The 17,010-nt window shown below is 42.8% G+C and overlaps 1 protein-coding gene across 2 annotated transcripts in view; it reads left to right on the forward strand.

The window, feature by feature from the left end:
- Positions 1-17,010, forward strand: part of LOC123993982 (G-protein coupled receptor 4-like) — a 69,810-nt gene that overhangs the window by 17,683 nt on the left and 35,117 nt on the right. Inside the window, exon 1 of one of the 2 annotated variants that reach the window (XM_046296471.1) lies at positions 11,023-11,097. The exons of the other annotated variant lie outside the window; for it this stretch is intronic. The gene's annotated coding sequence lies outside the window, so the exon portion shown is untranslated. Of the gene's footprint in view, positions 1-11,022; positions 11,098-17,010 lie in introns of those variants that run through there. 2 annotated transcript variants of the gene reach the window in all.

Consider the following 17,010-nt stretch of genomic DNA (forward strand, 5'->3'; position numbering starts at 1 on the left):
TCGGGCCGTACACACTACCGTCTGTAGCACCTTGTGGTCGGATGCCAACCAGTTGTCATACCAAGCGGTGATGCAGGCAGTCAAAAGTTCCTTAATGGTGCAGCTGTATAACTTTTTGAGGATCAGAGGTCCCAAGCCAAATATTTTCAACTTCTTAAGGGGGAAGAGGTGTTGTCGTGCCTTCTTCACAACTGTGTTGGTTTGTGTGGACCATGATAGATCCTTAGTGATGTGAAATCTGTGGAACTTGAAGCTCTCGACCCGCTCCACTACAGCCCCATCGATGTGAATGTGGGCATGCTCGGTCCTCCGTTTCCTGTAGTCCATGATCAGTTCCTTTGTCTTCCTGAGGTTGAGGGAGAGGTTGTTGTCCTTCTCCCTGTAGGCTGTCTCATCGTTGTCTGTGATCAGGTCTACCACCATCGTGTCGTCAGCAAACTTACTGATGGTGTTGGAGTCTAGCACGGCCATGCAGTCGTGGGTGAGTAGGGAGTACAGGAGGGGACTAAGCACGCACACCTGAGGGGCCCCCATGTTGAGGGTCAGCATATTTAAATCACAAGTCACGATTATGGACGTACAAAGGTTGGTCAAATAGATATAACTGTGAACAATAAATCACAGTTATATTTGATATGATCAAATAAATAACTTACAGTGTTACTCCTGTAGCTTAGCTTCCGCTTCATCTGACCACTTCCGTATTGAGCTGGGAATGTACTTCCTGTTTGAGTTTTTCCTTGTAATCATTTGCCAAATGAAGGACAACGGGGAGCTTTGTATGCAATTCTTTGTGTGGAGTAAAGGTGATCTAGAGTTTCGTCGACCTCTAGTTGCAAAGGTGGCATGCTGGTAGAAATTGGGTAAGACAGATTTCGGTTTCCCTGCATTCAAATGAATTCTGTTTCGTAGGTACGGTAGTAGCCTAGGAGAGACAAATTGCGACAATGGTGAAGTAAGTTTGTGTGCTTGAGTGTGTGTATGCGCTCTGCATAGGAGATGTTTATGTTTGCTCTTAAGACCTTTACCAAGACAAAATCCCGACATAATCCTAATTAGGGCGCTAGGTGCATGTCGGCGACTGAGCACCCCACATAGTCTAGACGGTGATAACTGCCCGTGACACCTCGACTACCCCTATGGTTAGCAAGGCTGTAATGGTCTACTGTGTGGTCATGCCTCCAACTCCCATTCTGAGCTGCTTTACATCGATGAACTAGGAACTGAAACCAGGGTGTCTGTTGAGCAGCAAGCACATTGCTTTCTGAGATCTTATAACAGAGAAACAGGATCTCTTGCACCTGAAACACATATGCTGACCCTATTGAGCCCACGTTTCAGCTGACCAGTTAGTCGGATGAAACAAAAAGAAACAGATGAGACCATGATCAAAAGCCAGCCTCTGTAAAGTAGAGCGGGGCGTTGTTTTTGTCAGAAGATTAGAGACTGGCTGGGTAATGAATGTGTCCCTGACTTGGTCTTAGCGCCTCTTATCCATCTCCCTCAGTTCCTCGCTAAATTGAATTTTCTCGCTCCTGGTTGGGTTGGGGCACTTCTTATCTTGATATTTTCACCAACCACCTCATCTTTGATTGAAATTTCAAACACACACACACACACACACACACACACACACACACACACACACACACACACACACACACACACACACACACACACACACACACACACACACACACACACACACACACACACACACACACACACACACACACACACACACACACAAAGCTTTGGTCTTATGACAGTCAACAACTCATACTTAAAGACAGTGCGGTCAGAGTGAGTGACGATAATTATGATTATCATATATCAAGCGTGATAACTATCTCTTGCCCACCGTACTGGGTTTGGATTGCTGGTTTTGCTACTTATATTCATGACTCTGTTATCATGCTTGTGGTTTTGTTTGGCCATGTACTGTACATTTTCAACAATCTCTCTTATGAGTGCATTTTTCAGTTCCAGCTAGTGTACAGTTGTGGCCAAAGGTTTTGAGAATGACACAAATATTAATTTTCACAAAGTCTGCTGCCTCAGTTTGTATGATGGCAATTTGCATATACTCCAGAATGTTATGAAGAGTGATCAGATGAATTGCAATTAATTGCAAAGTCCCTCTTTGCCATGCAAATGAACTGAATCCCCCAAAAACATTTCCACATATCCACAGTGTTGACGAGGACAAGGCTGGAGATCACTTTGTCATGCTGATTGAGTTCAAATAACAGGAGGGTGGTGCTTGGAATCATTGTTCTTCCTCTGTCAATCATGGTTACCTGCAAGGAAACACGTGCCGTCATCATTGCTTTGCACAAAAAGTGCTTCACAGGCAAGGATATTGCTGCCAGTAAGATTGCACCTAAATCAACCATTTATCGGATCATCAAGAACTTCAAGGAAAGCGGTTCAATTGTTGTGAAGAAGGCTTCAGGGCGCCCAAGAATGTCCAGCAAGTGCCAGGAACGTCTCCTAAAGTTGATTCAGCTGCGGGATCGGGGCACCACCAGTACAGAGCTTGCTCAGGAATGGCAGGGACAGACTGATATTCTGCAAAAGATACAGGGATTGGACTGCTGAGGACTGGGGTAAAGTAATTTTCTCTGATGAATCCCCTTTCCGATTGCCATCCGGAAAAAAAGCTTGTCCAGGGAAGACAAGGTGAGCGCTACCATCAGTCCTGTGTCTTGCCAACAGTAAAACATCCTGAGACCACTCATGTGTGGGGTTGCTTCTCAGCCAAGGGAGTGGGCTCACTCACAGCCATGAGTAAAGAATGATACCAGCTCATCCTCCGAGAGCAACTTCTCCAAACCATCCAGGAACAGTTTGGTGATGAACAATGCCTTTTCCAGCATGATGAAGCAACTTGCCATAAGGCAAAAGTGATAACTAAGTGGCTCGGGGAACAAAACATCAATATTTTGGGTCCATGGCCAGGAAACTCCCCAGACCTTAATCCCATTGAGAATTTGTCAATCCTCAAGAGGCGGGTGGACAAACAAAAACCCACAAATCCTGACAAACTCCAAACATTGATTACGCAAGAATGGGCTGCCATCAGTCAGGATGTGGCCCAGAAGTTAATTGACAGCATGCCAGGGCGGATTGCAGAGGTCTTGAAAAAGAAGGGTCAACACTGCAAATATTGACTCTTTGCATCAACTTCATGTAATTGTCAATAACAGTCTTTGACACTTATGAAATGCTTGTAATTATACTTCAGTGTTCCATAGTAACATCTGAAAAAAATGTCTAAAGACACTGTAGCAGCAAACTTTGTGGAAATTAATATTTGTGTCATTCTCAAAATGTTTGGCCAGACTGTACATCTATATACAAGCACAGCTGGTAGGATGTATCCAAACACCTAGTTATCAGTAATCTAAAGGATGCATAATCAAGTATGTAAAAATGGTAGCCTAACACTTTAAATATATTCCTTGTCAGCTCTGGTATCCAGTTAGACTAGATGTGATAAGTCTCTGTCATCACCTATACATTAAGAAAGGAATGCATTTGTGCTGAAGTCTGGCCTAGTGGTTAGCCCCCCAGACTCTAAACCATATATTCACTGGAGATGTGGGTACAAATCCTGTCTCTGTCCTTCCTCTCTGTATTTGTCGCCCTTTTAGCCTACATTTCCGACCATCACTATCTATAATACAATAAATATGAAAACAATTCTGGATAACAGTTAAGTACCTTAGTGTAATTGTTTTCAATTAAAATTGAGATTTAAAAGAAATAGAAATAGCTTCTTAACACGGAACCCAAACCGGCTGTGCGCGTGCGCCATCGTGCATCATCGTGCATAAATAAATTTTGTCCCCCCACACCAAATGCGATCACGACACGCAGGTTAAAATATCAAAACAAACTCTGAACCAATTACATTAATTTGGGGACAGGTCAAAAAGCATTGAACATGTAAGGCAATTTAGCTAGCTTCCTGTTGCTAGCTAATTTGTCCTGGGATATAAACATTGAGTTGTTATGTTACATGAAATGCACAAGGTCCTCTACTCCGACAATTAATACACACATAAAATGGTCAACCAAATTGTTTCTAGTCATCTCTCCTCCTTCCAGGCCTTTTCATCTTTGAACTTATATGGTGATTGGCATCAAAACTTTCATAGTATTATCACGACGACCGGCAAAGCAGTTCGTCTTTCAATCACCCATGTGGGTATAACCAATGAGGACATGGCACATGGGTACCTGCTTCTATAAACCAATGAGAAGATGGGAGAGGCAGGACTTGCAACGCGATCTTCGTCAGAAATAGGAATGACTTCTATTTTAGTGCTTGGAAACGCAGACGCTCGTTGGCGGGCGCGAGCAGTGTGGGTGCTATAATTGAATAACATGGATTTCTAAATGTATTTTGCAACACTCGCACATGTGACGTGTCCGGTCTGGTCAGCATGTTAGCAAAGAGCAATTTCTAAAGCAAGAATTTTGCTAGGACTGTCTGGGAGTGGTCTGAGTGGGCAGGGGGAACTGAAAACTATATGTTATTGATAGAGAGGTTTGGAACTCTCTTTCTTATTAGTCTATTAACTAATTTACCCCCCCTGGTGATGTCACCAGACAGGCCAAAACTCCATCCCACCTAAACAGGTTGAAATTTCAGGTGGTCTTTTCAAACAGCTCCTACACTAAAAGGGCATTATCATTTTCACAATTTCACAGTGTTATTAAATAAGCAATGCTCTTTTATATACAGTTCCAGTCCAAAGTTTGGACACACCTACTCATTCCAGGATTTAAAAAAAATATTTGCTATTTTCAACATTGTAGAATAATAGTGAAAACATCAAAACTATGAAATATCACATGGAATCATGTAGTAACCAAAAAATAATTTATCTTATTTTCTATTGGTTTTCATATCAACTTTCTTTCAATTGTCCAGAAGCCAAAGGTATAATCCTAGCCATATTAGCAAACCATCCTAATTGTTGCTATGAGATGGTTGTCCTTCTGGAAGGTTCTCCCATCTCCACAGAGGAACTGTGCTCTGTCAGAGTGGTCATCGGTTTCTTGGTCACCTCCTTGACCAAGGCCCTTCTTACGCGATTGCTCAGTTTGGCCTGGCGGCAAGCTCTAGAAAGTTTTGGTGGCTCCGAACTTCTTCCATTTAAGAATGATGGAGGCCACTGTGTTCTTGGTGACCTACAATGCTGCAGACATTTTTTGCCACCCTTCCCCAGATCTGTGCCTCGACACAATCATGTCTCAGCGCTCTACGGACAATTCCTTCGACCTCGTGGCTTGGATTTTGCATTGACATGCACTGTGAACTGTGGGACCTGAGATCAATTTTGAGTGTCATTAGAAAGGGTCTGAACACTTATGTAAATAAGGTATTTCTGTTTTTTATTTTTAGTACATTCGCAAAAAAATGGTCATTATGGGGTTTTGTGTGTAGATTGATAAGGATTTTTTTTAATCAAATTTATAATAAGGCAGTAATGTAACAAAATGTGGAAAAAGTCAATGGGTCTGAATACTTTCTGAATGCACTGTATATTGTTTTGTATATGCAGTGCGAGTCAAATGTTTGGAAACACCTACTCAACGTTTTTCTTTATTTGTTCTATTTTCTACATTGTAGATGAAGACATCAAAACTATGAAATAACACATATGGAATCATGTAGTAACCAGAAAATTTTAAAGAAATCCCCCAAAAGAATAATTTGAGATTCTTCAAAGTAGCCACCCTTTGCCTTGATGACAGCTTTGCACACTCTTGGCATTCTCTCAACCAACTTCATGAAGAATACTTTTCCAACAGTCTTGAAATAGTTCCCACATATGCTGAGCACTTGTTGGATGCTTTTCCTTCACTCTGTGGTCCAACTCATCCCAAACCATCTCAATTGGGTTGAGCTTGGGTGATTGTGGAGGTCAGGTCATCTGATGCAGCACTCCAAGACTCTCCGTCTTGGTCAAATAGCCTTTACACAGCCGGTAGGTATGTTTTGGGTCACTGTTGAAAACCAAATGATAGTCCCACGAAGCACAAACCAGATGAGATGGGGTATTGCTGCAGAATTCTGTGGTAGCTATGCTGGTTAAGTGTGACTTGAATTTGAAATAAATCACAGACAGTGTCACCAGCAAAGCACCCCCACACCATCACACCTCCTCCTCCATGCTTCATGGTGGGAACCACACATTCGGAGATCATCCGTTCGCTCACTCTGCATCTCACAAAGACACAGTGGTTATAACACAAAATCTCAAATTTGGACTCATCAAAAACACTGATTTTCACCGGTCTAACGTCCATTGCTCGTGTTTCTTTTCCCAAACAAGTCTCTCCTTATTATTGGTGTTCTTTAGTAGTTATTTATTTAGCAGCAATTCGACCATGAAGATCTAATTCACGCAGTCTCCTCTGAACTGTTGATGTTGAGATGTGTCCGTTACTTGAATGTGAAGAATTTCTTTTGGCTGTAATTTCTGAGGCTTGTAACTCTAATGAACTTATCCTCTGCAGCAGAGGTAACTCTGGGTCTTCCATTCCTGTGGCGGTCCTCATGAGAGCTAGTTTCATCAAAGCGCTTTATGGTTTTTGCGACTGCACTTGAAGCTTTCAAAGTTCTTCAAATTTTCCAGATTGACTGACCTTCATGTCTTGAAGTAATGATGGACTTTTGTTTCTCTTTGCTTATTTGAGCTGTTCTTGCCATAATATGGACATGGTCTTTTACCAAATAGGGCTATCTTCTGTATACCATGCCTACCTTGTCACAACACAACTGATTGGCTCAAACACATTAAGAATGAAAGAAATTATACAAATGAACTTTTAACAAGGCATATTTGCTAATTGAAATACATTCCAGGTGACTAACTCATGGATCCGGTTGAGAGAATGCCAAGAGTGTGCAAAGCTGTCATCAAGGCAAAGGGTGGCTACTTTGAAGAATCTCAAATATAACATATTTTGATTTGTCTAACACATTTTTGGTTACTACATGATTCCATGTGATATTTCATAGTGTTGATGTCTTCACTATTATTCTACAATGTAGAAAATAGTACAAATAAAAACAAAATATTTACAGTATATATAAACACCAGGAAACCACATTTTTTGATTGCATGGGCCTTTTAAATTACTTATTTTGAGAATGAAAACATGAAGCATTATTTAATATACTTCCTGTTACCTTACACAGTTCTGAAAAAGGCAAAGTCAAATGTGTCACTACATGAATAGTTTGAATGTGAACATTGTAAGGCTTGTATAGTTGTGCACTGCTCTGATTCCTTGTGAAAAACCAGACTACGTGCTGTGAGCAGTTCTTAATTTGAACAGATGTTGTGTTGACCATTACAAAAAGGAGAACATTAGATCACTTCAAAGCCATCACCAGGCCAGTGAGGCCACACAAAGTGCCTGTGTCTTCACATCTGAGTTTGGCCTCTGGCAAACATATTCCAAACAGTGGTGACAGGGACTCTTGAAAACAGATGCCCTCGACAGTCATCTAGCTCGGTTCAGTTGAGTTCGGTACAGGACATTGTGTGACACCAGAGACTCAGCACAGTGTGGCCTCTCCACCAGCTGGAAGAGCAAGATTCCCCGGAGAGCACAACAACATATGAACTCAAATGTGTTGAACCTAAAGAAGCTTTCAACTCTTATCCACATTCTGTAGATAACCTTGCTGTGTTATGGTACAGTACATTCAGAAAATAACAAATCCAATCAAATGTATTTATATAGCCCTTCGTACATCAGCTGATATCTCAAAGTGCTGTACAGAAACCCAGCCTAAAACCCCAAACAGCAAGCAATGCAGGTGTAGAAGCACGGTGGCTAGGAAAAACTCCCTAGAAAGGCCAAAACCTAGGAAGAAACCTAGAGAGGAACCAGGCTATGAGGGGTGGCCAGTACTCTTCTGGCTGTGCCGGGTGGAGATTATAACAGAACATGGCCAAGATGTTCAAATGTTCATAAATGACCAGCATGGTCAAATAATAATAATCACAGTAGTTGTCGAGGGTGCAGCAAGTCAGCACCTCAGGAGTAAATGTCAGTTGGCTTTTCATAGCCGATCATTAAGAGTATCTCTACCACTCCTGCTGTCTCTAGAGAGTTGAAAACAGCAGGTCTGAGACAGGTAGCACGTCCGGTGAACAGGTCAGGATTCCATAGCCGCAGGCAGAACAGTTGAAACTGGAGCAGCAGCACGGCCAGGTGAACTAGGGACAGCAAGGAGTCATCATGCCAGGTAGTCCTGAGGCATGGTCCTAGGGCTCAGGTCCTCCCGAGAGGGAGAAAGACAGAGAAAGAGAGAATTAGAGAGAGCATACTTAAATTCACACAGCACACCGGATAAGACAGGATAGGTACTCCAGATATAACAAACTGACGCTAGCCCCCCAACACATACACTACTGCAGCATAAATACTGGAGGCTGAGACAGGAGGGGTCAGGAGACACTGTGGCCCCATCCGATAATATCCCCGGACACCCACCCACACATTCTTATGGCTCCTTTACAATAAATGTAATCGATACCAACAGTTTGACAGGCATGCTTCCCTCATCAGGGTTTCATCTTGTATAGTATATGTTGTGATGTCACAAGAACTATTTCCAATGGCAGTTGGACTTGAGATGGCCATGTGTCGCCCTAGTGTAAAGCTGCATCCTGTGGGTTTAGAATCAGTGAAGCAAGTAATCCCTCTAAAGACAATTATTATCTTACGACTTTCATTTCTTTTGTTGAATAATATGTGTGATTCATAGCTAGATGTATGAGTGGCAGCATCTGTATTATGTTGGTTAGATATTATTTTTCCGCCCCACCAGTTATTTTGTCAGCAGCCGCTGCTAGCTTGAGATATCTAATGTCATTACCTACCCACCCGGCACACACTGGTTGAATCAACGTCGTTTCAACGCAATTTGTCAATGTCTTGTGACGTGGAATCAATGTGGAAAATACATTGGATTTGAAAAAAGTTATCAACCAGCACTGTTTTCATCTGATTTCAACCTGCGTTGTAAACGTTGAAATTAGAGTAAAACGTCAACTTAAGTATATTGACTTAACCTGACTAACATGTTGTTACATCATTCTAATTTCAACATAATCATCAGAACTATGTATACGTTGAAATTCCATGTAGAAACGTACAAAATATTGTACATCCTATATTCAATATACACTGAGTATACAAAACATTAAGAACACCCGCTCTTTCCATGACATATACTGACCAGGTGAACCCAGGTGAATGCTATGATCTCCTTATTGATGTCACTTGTTAAATCCACCTCAATCAATGTAGTTAAAGAATGATTTTTAAGTCTTGACACAATTGAGACATGGATCATGTATGTGTGCCATTTAGAGGGTGGATGGGCAAGACAAATTATTTGAACGGGGTATGCTAGTAGGTGCAGGCGCACCGGTTTGTGTCAAGAATTGCAATGCTGCTGTTTTTTTCCACACTCAACAGTTTCCCGTGTGCATCAAGAATAGTCCACCACCAAAGGACATCCAGCCAACTTGACACAACTGTGGGAAGCATTGGAGTCAACATGGGCCAGCCTCCCTGTGGAACGCTTTCGACACTTCGTAGTGTTCATGCACCGACGAATTGAGGTTGTTCAGAGGACAAAAGGGGGGTGCAGCTCAATATTAGGAAGGTGTTCCTGATGTTTGATATACTCCGTGTATAATGAGATGGTTGGAAGTATGTAGAATTTCACATTTTATTAGACATATTTTATTTAAGTTAGAGGAGTAACTTTCAACGATTCAATGTTATTTAAGTAGTCTATGCAAATGAGTATGGAAGCTGATCAATTTCTAAATGTGTTGACATGATAGCTCAGCTTAATCAAACACACCTTGTTTCCATAGATAAGCAGGGTACATAGAGGAAGGCATCTGGATGGTGGATTAGTTCCCATTGAACTGCATTGCCAGTAGGAGTCAATGTTCAGGCTGGAATCGTTGAACTGTGTCTTTACATTTTACGTCAATATACAGTACCTTTTTATTTAGGTTGATGGCATGATGTTAAAACAATGACGTCGTCGATTCAAACATCGCATTTTACTATCAACATCGAAACAAGATCAAATAATGTGTCTAATCAAAATAAAAAAATGTAATACAATCTCAACCACCCCAATATAGGCTATTTTGAATATACAGTAGGGTGAAAAATATTTATATGGTGAATTTTCATTGGAGTTTAAACATATATATCATTCTGATTATTATGCTGAAATTACTACCTGTTAGTCAGGTTAAGTCAATGTATTTAAGTTGAAGTTTTACCCTAATTTCAATGTTTACAACGCTGGTTTTTTTTTTTTTAAATCAATGTATTTTCCGCGTTAACCCCACTTAACAATAGGTTGACAAATGACATTGAAACAACGTTGATTCGACCAGTGTGTGCCCAGTGGTACAGGCGCCTGAGCAATGGAGCAAACGAAGCAGCTGCACGAACATGATCCAGTGGGTACTTAGTTATTTTCAATGATAAGTAATGTTTTGAGCTAATCTGTTTTACAATAGATATGTCCTTATTATATATGATATAATACTGAATAGATTGCATTATGCACCCGTCGTCGCCTTAAGATGAATGGTTTAGACCATTCTAAAGTTTTGATTCGCTCCAGCACGCCACTGTTTAAGTTCAGTGCAGTTACAAAGCACTAGTTTCATCCCGGGTGTTTAAAATGAAAAGGCACCTGCCTACATATATATTTTGTTGTGCTGTTGTATCGTTGTTTAATTTTCCGATGCACTCAGGGTGTTGTTACATGTCATTTTAGTGGCGTGCACCAAAAGCAAATTCATTGTATCGTTTCACTTCGCCTGTAAGAGCTATGATGAGCCTGGCAGCCTGGCATGTCTGATTAGGCTTCGCTGTATCGCTGCCTCTGACTCTGGGTAGCCTGCCCTTCCATCAGCCTACCAGAAAACTGCATGCTCGGTAGTTGGTGTCTGTATGCGCCTATGCACAAAAGGGAAAATTACAGGATATTTGTATCTCTATAAAACAGCTCTTCTTGGCTTGGTAAGTAATATCGACCAAATTAGCCGTTTCTACTCTCGTTGCATGAAATGTGTATGCTGCTGAGACAAGTTAATTTGAAACATTTTGTTCAAATTGTGTGGTTTTAAGAACCAAAACACAATTACAGTATGCAGTGCTGTTCATTGTTTCTATTCATCAAATTGGGCCCACACAATAACAAAATATGTAGGCTGTATATGAGTAGCATGGTAAAAAATGTTTTGGTATGAGGAATTGGCTGGAGACCCCTGCTCTAACCCAAACTGTTAAAAAATGACCCATATTGCCAGAACTTTATTATTTCTATTGTAGATTCAGGGCAGCAATTTATGTATATATATATAGCTGTTTTTAAAAAATCACATTTTATAATGATAAATTCATAATACGTTAAAAATAATATTACTATGTGACCAAATTTAAATGCAACCCTCTAGTTTGCATTTTCAAGTTGACAGTTCTTGTTCAATGCCCGACCAGGTAACACTGTGTCACTTTTACTGTCTTCAAACTCCCTGTCATAGATGAGCCAAGGCACAGCGGGCATATAATTCCACATCTTTAATAAAGTGAAACCTTTACAACAACAAAAAACCCAGGTAAACAGAAACCAAACGTGACGCAACCATGGCGCACACAAACACACAGAAAATAATAATGACCCGCAACATTAGGTGGGAAAAAGGCTGCCGAAGTATGATTCCCAATTTGATTGGGAACCACACTCGGCCATAAACAAAGAAATAGAAAACATAGAATGCCCACCCAAATCACACGCTGACCTAACCAAATAGAGAAATAAAACGTCTCTCTAAGGTCAGGGCGTGACACACTGCCATATTGAGAAAGACACTTTTTGAAAGATACATCAACATTCACATCTCTAATTGTACTACATTATTGTGATTGCATTATTTTGTGACAATAAGACAATGTGCAATTTAACAATGTATTTTCTTAAACTACCAAGTACAGTACATCATTCTAATTCTTATTGGGTAAAACAATGTTATTACTCCCATTTTCAATTTAATTTCCTCATTGTCTTGCGTTATCCGGACCACATTTTAACAGTTTGGACTGTCAATCTATTACTGTGGGTGGGATTGTCAGGGAAGGAGCAGGATATTTGTGAGTCACAGGGTTGGTAGAGTTTCAGACCTGTCAATTAATTATGGAGGGTGGGATTTTCAGGGAAGGATTAGTAATCTAGTCATTAAAACGTTTTTTTTTTTTCAAAATCATTTTTTGGTCCCCCAGACCCCCTGCCTAACAAGTGGGTAATCAAGTATATATTTGGGGGATGAAATTACACATACAAGAATAATGTACATTTCATGTTTTTAAGATTGATATTTTTTGCACTTTGATTGATTATTTGAATGCTCATCTCTCACAATCATAACTATCTGATGAACCCATGTCTTTATCACAGCTGTGGAATGAATGCATTCCCATTAGAATACAAAGTCAAAGTTATTCAGAGACCAGAGTCAGGGGGGTGCAGTCAACATGATCCCTTTATCCCGTTGACCTTTCCCTGTGCCTTATGCATTCAGTTGAATACAAATACACCTTAGCTGACCCCTCTGTTTGTTGCCTGTTTAGGAGACCTGCCAAGCCCTCTCGTACTGTAGTATCCTCTCACTAATCTGCCCCAATGAATGAATAATCATGCAGCTCAATTGTAGACCCGTCATCCTATTTCGCTCTCGCTCTCTCTCTCTCGCTCGCTCTCTCTCGTTAAAGTGAGGGGGAAACAGAAGCGCCTCACTCTCTCCCGGGCATTGCTGGTGGCTGATTAAAAGGATGCCAGGTTCGTGCTCACCACCCCCACTGTGTTTATTGTTATGAAACTGATTCAATAACTCAGGGTCTTTCCCACCAGACCTAAGGGAGTTGACAGAGAAGGGTCCTCGCAGAGGCCATCGGGAAGCCTATGTGTTTAGACTCATTATTAAACTGGGACCAACTGGGCCGTCCACTGGGACGCCTGTCCAAAACACAGACTTGCGAATGCCTGCGACACTGTCCAACTTGTAATGTCACTTGTCCAACTGGCTGTGTTACAGGAAGGGAACAACCCTCCTTACCATTGCTAATATTAAGTGATGTTTGCTAATTATGGTGACGGTATAGATTGCCTATCGGCACTTATCTGGAGTGAGGTCTATCTACTTTTGAGGTAAGGATTGGACTAGGAGAAATCTGATCATAGAATCATATATTACCTGGAGTGTATTCACCATGTCACTTGTGTCAAAGCAATTATTCTTTAGACAGTACAGAAGTTTATCACAATCTCAAAGTTTCCCTATGAAAACAAGTCATAAGCAAAATAAATTGTTTATGAACTGTCTATTGTGGCGCTAGCTTCTCAATTGTCCGTTCACCATAGGGTTCACCAAAAGGGTTACTCTTCTGTCTGTCAGAAAAATAATCGTTTGAGTGGTTGCTGTGTGACTTGGACAGCCATCACCATGGGAGATAGACCTGTCTGAACGAGGCTCACATCATCGTGTGCTTCCCATCTCAATCCAAGCAACACTGACAATTTCTCCCGGGCTGAAATAGATCAAATAATGATATTATGGTAACTGGTTTTCAGGCTTAACAGTGTTAGGCAGTTTTAAGTATATGTGCCTTTTGAACATTGGCCAGGGGACCCTGCTAATTCAGTTGAACAAATGCACCTACAGTATTCATGTGCGGTAAAATGGTGATTGTTGTTGAATCTAAAGATCGCAAGTCACCATTATGAAACATTTAAAGGTTGGTCAAATAGATATACAGTAACTGTGAACAATAAATCACAGTTATCTGATATGTTTCAAATAAATAACTCACAGGTGTTTGGAGGTTGCTGTTCTTCCGCTGTGTGAACCCTGACTAACCTGAAACTAATGCTCCACTAACCTAAATTAACCAAGGAAACAAAGAAAGGCCAATGTGTTTAGTGAGTTCAATACTGTGCAATCTCTGTTTTCATTGGCATTAAGGATTAGTTAAACTAAGCTAACCAAATAATCTCTTTTGACCTCACCCTCTCACCTTCCCCCCCTACTCACAAGGCAGGCAATACGCTCGACCTCATCTTTACTAGATGCTGTTTTTCCACTAACCTCATTGCAACTCCCCTCCAAGTCTCCGACCACTACCTTGTATCCTTTTCCCTCTCGCTCTCATCCAACATTTCCCACACTGCCCCTACTCGGATGGTATCGCGCCGTCCCAACCTTCGCTCTCTCTCCCCCGCTACTCTCTCCTCTTCCATCCTATCATCTCTTCCCTCTGCTCAAACCTTCTCCAACCTATCTCCTGATTCTGCCTCCTCAACCCTCCTCTCCTCCCTTTCTGCATCCTTTGACTCTCTATGTCCCCTATCTTCCAGGCCGGCTCGGTCCTCCCCTCCCGCTCCGTGGCTTGACGACTCATTGCGAGCTCACAGAACAGGGCTCCGGGCAGCCGAGCGGAAATGGAGGAAAACTCGCCTCCCTGCGGACCTGGCATCCTTTCACTCCCTCCTCTCTACATTTTCCTCCTCTGTCTCTGCTGCTAAAGCCACTTTCTACCACTCTAAATTCCAAGCATCTGCCTCTAACCCTAGGAAGCTCTTTGCCACCTTCTCCTCCCTCCTGAATCCTCCTCCCCCTCCCCCCTCCTCCCTCTCTGCAGATGACTTCGTCAACCATTTTGAAAAGAAGGTCGACGACATCCGATCCTCGTTTGCTAAGTCAAACGACACCGCTGGTTCTGCTCACAGTGCCCTACCCTGTGCTCTGACCTCTTTCTCCCTCTCTCTCCAGATGAAATCTCGCGTCTTGTGACGGCCGGCCGCCCAACAACCTGCCCGCTCGACCCTATCCCCTCCTCTCTTCTCCAGACCATTTCCGGAGACCTTCTCCCTTACCTCACCTCGCTCATCAACTTATCCCTGACCGCTGGCTACGTCCCTTCCGTCTTCAAGAGAGCGAGAGTTGCACCCCTTCTGAAAAAACCTACACTCGATCCCTCCGATGTCAACAACTACAGACCAGTATCCCTTCTTTCTTTTCTCTCCAAAACTCTTGAACGTGCCGTCCTTGGTCAGCTCTCCCGCTATCTCTCTCAGAATGACCTTCTTGATCCAAATCAGTCAGGTTTCAAGACTAGTCATTCAAATGAGACTGCTCTTCTCTGTATCACGGAGGCGCTCCGCACCGCTAAAGCTAACTCTCTCTCCTCTGCTCTCATCCTTCTAGACCTATCGGCTGCCTTCGATACTGTGAACCATCAGATCCTCCTCTCCACCCTCTCCGAGTTGGGCATCTCCGGCGCGGCCCACGCTTGGATTGCATCCTACCTGACAGGTCGCTCCTACCAGGTGGCGTGGCGAGAATCTGTCTCCTCACCACGCGCTCTCACCACTGGTGTCCCCCAGGGCTCTGTTCTAGGCCCTCTCCTATTCTCGCTATACACCAAGTCACTTGGCTCTGTCATAACCTCACATGGTCTCTCCTATCATTGCTATGCAGACGACACACAATTAATCTTCTCCTTTCCCCCTTCTGATGACCAGGTGGCGAATCGCATCTCTGCATGTCTGGCAGACATATCAGTGTGGATGACGGATCACCACCTCAAGCTGAACTTCGGCAAGACGGAGCTGCTCTTCCTCCCAGGGAAGGACTGCCCGTTCCATGATCTCGCCATCACGGTTGACAACTCCATTGTGTCCTCCTCCCAGAGCGCTAAGAACCTTGGCGTGATCCTGGACAACACCCTGTCGTTCTCAACTAACATCAAGGCGGTGGCCCGTTCCTGTAGGTTCATGCTCTACAACATCCGCAGAGTACGACCCTGCCTCACACAGGAAGCGGCGCAGGTCCTAATCCAGGCACTTGTCATCTCCCGTCTGGATTACTGCAACTCGCTGTTGGCTGGGCTCCCTGCCTGTGCCATTAAACCCCTACAACTCATCCAGAACGCTGCAGCCCGTCTAGTGTTCAACCTTCCCAAGTTCTCTAACGTCACCCCGCTCCTCCGCTCTCTCCACTGGCTTCCAGTTGAAGCTCGCATCCGCTACAAGACCATGGTGCTTGCCTACGGAGCTGTGAGGGAACGGCACCTCAGTACCTCCAGGCTCTGATCAGGCCCTACACCCAAATAAGGGCACTGCGTTCATCCACCTCTGGCCTGCTCGCCTCCCTACCACTGAGGAAGTACAGTTCCCGCTCAGCCCAGTCAAAACTGTTCGCTGCTCTGGCTCCCCAATGGTGGAACAAACTCCCTCACGACGCCAGGACAGCGGAGTCAATCACCACCTTCCGGAGACACCTGAAACCCCACCTCTTTAAGGAATACCTAGGATAGGATAAAGTAATCCTTCTCACCCCCTCCCCCCTTAAAATATGTAGATGCACTATTGTAAAGTGGCTGTTCCACTGGATGTCATAAGGTGAATGCACCAATTTGTAAGTCGCTCTGGATAAGAGCGTCTGCTAAATGACTTAAATGTAAATGTAAATGTAAATAGATGCTAATCTCAATAGATGTATCCTAGTGTTTTTCCTATGGCTACATATCATTTTTAACTCTTTCATGATGGCACAGTATTGAGTCTAATGAGTTAAGATTAAGAAGACAATGTCTAGGTCCCTTTGTCCTGGATTTACCTGTGTTGTTGTGTTTATGCATTGAATTATTAGGAGTAGCAGTGGTGATTTTAGCATGTCGGGCTTGGTGGGGCAAACAACCCATTTTTTTAAGATGTGTGCCAGGAAAGCCACTGCTCAACTCCAAACAATACATGAAATGCATTATAACTGTTACAAACAGCGACCACAAACTTTTAGGGTCTACATCAAGCTGTCCCAAGAGTGGAGCTTCTGGCTGACCTGCTTCAATAAATATGGATAAAAGCCGCATTCTCCT

This window comes from Oncorhynchus gorbuscha, linkage group LG13 (assembly GCF_021184085.1).
Source record: "Oncorhynchus gorbuscha isolate QuinsamMale2020 ecotype Even-year linkage group LG13, OgorEven_v1.0, whole genome shotgun sequence".
Taxonomy (NCBI): domain Eukaryota; kingdom Metazoa; phylum Chordata; class Actinopteri; order Salmoniformes; family Salmonidae; genus Oncorhynchus; species Oncorhynchus gorbuscha.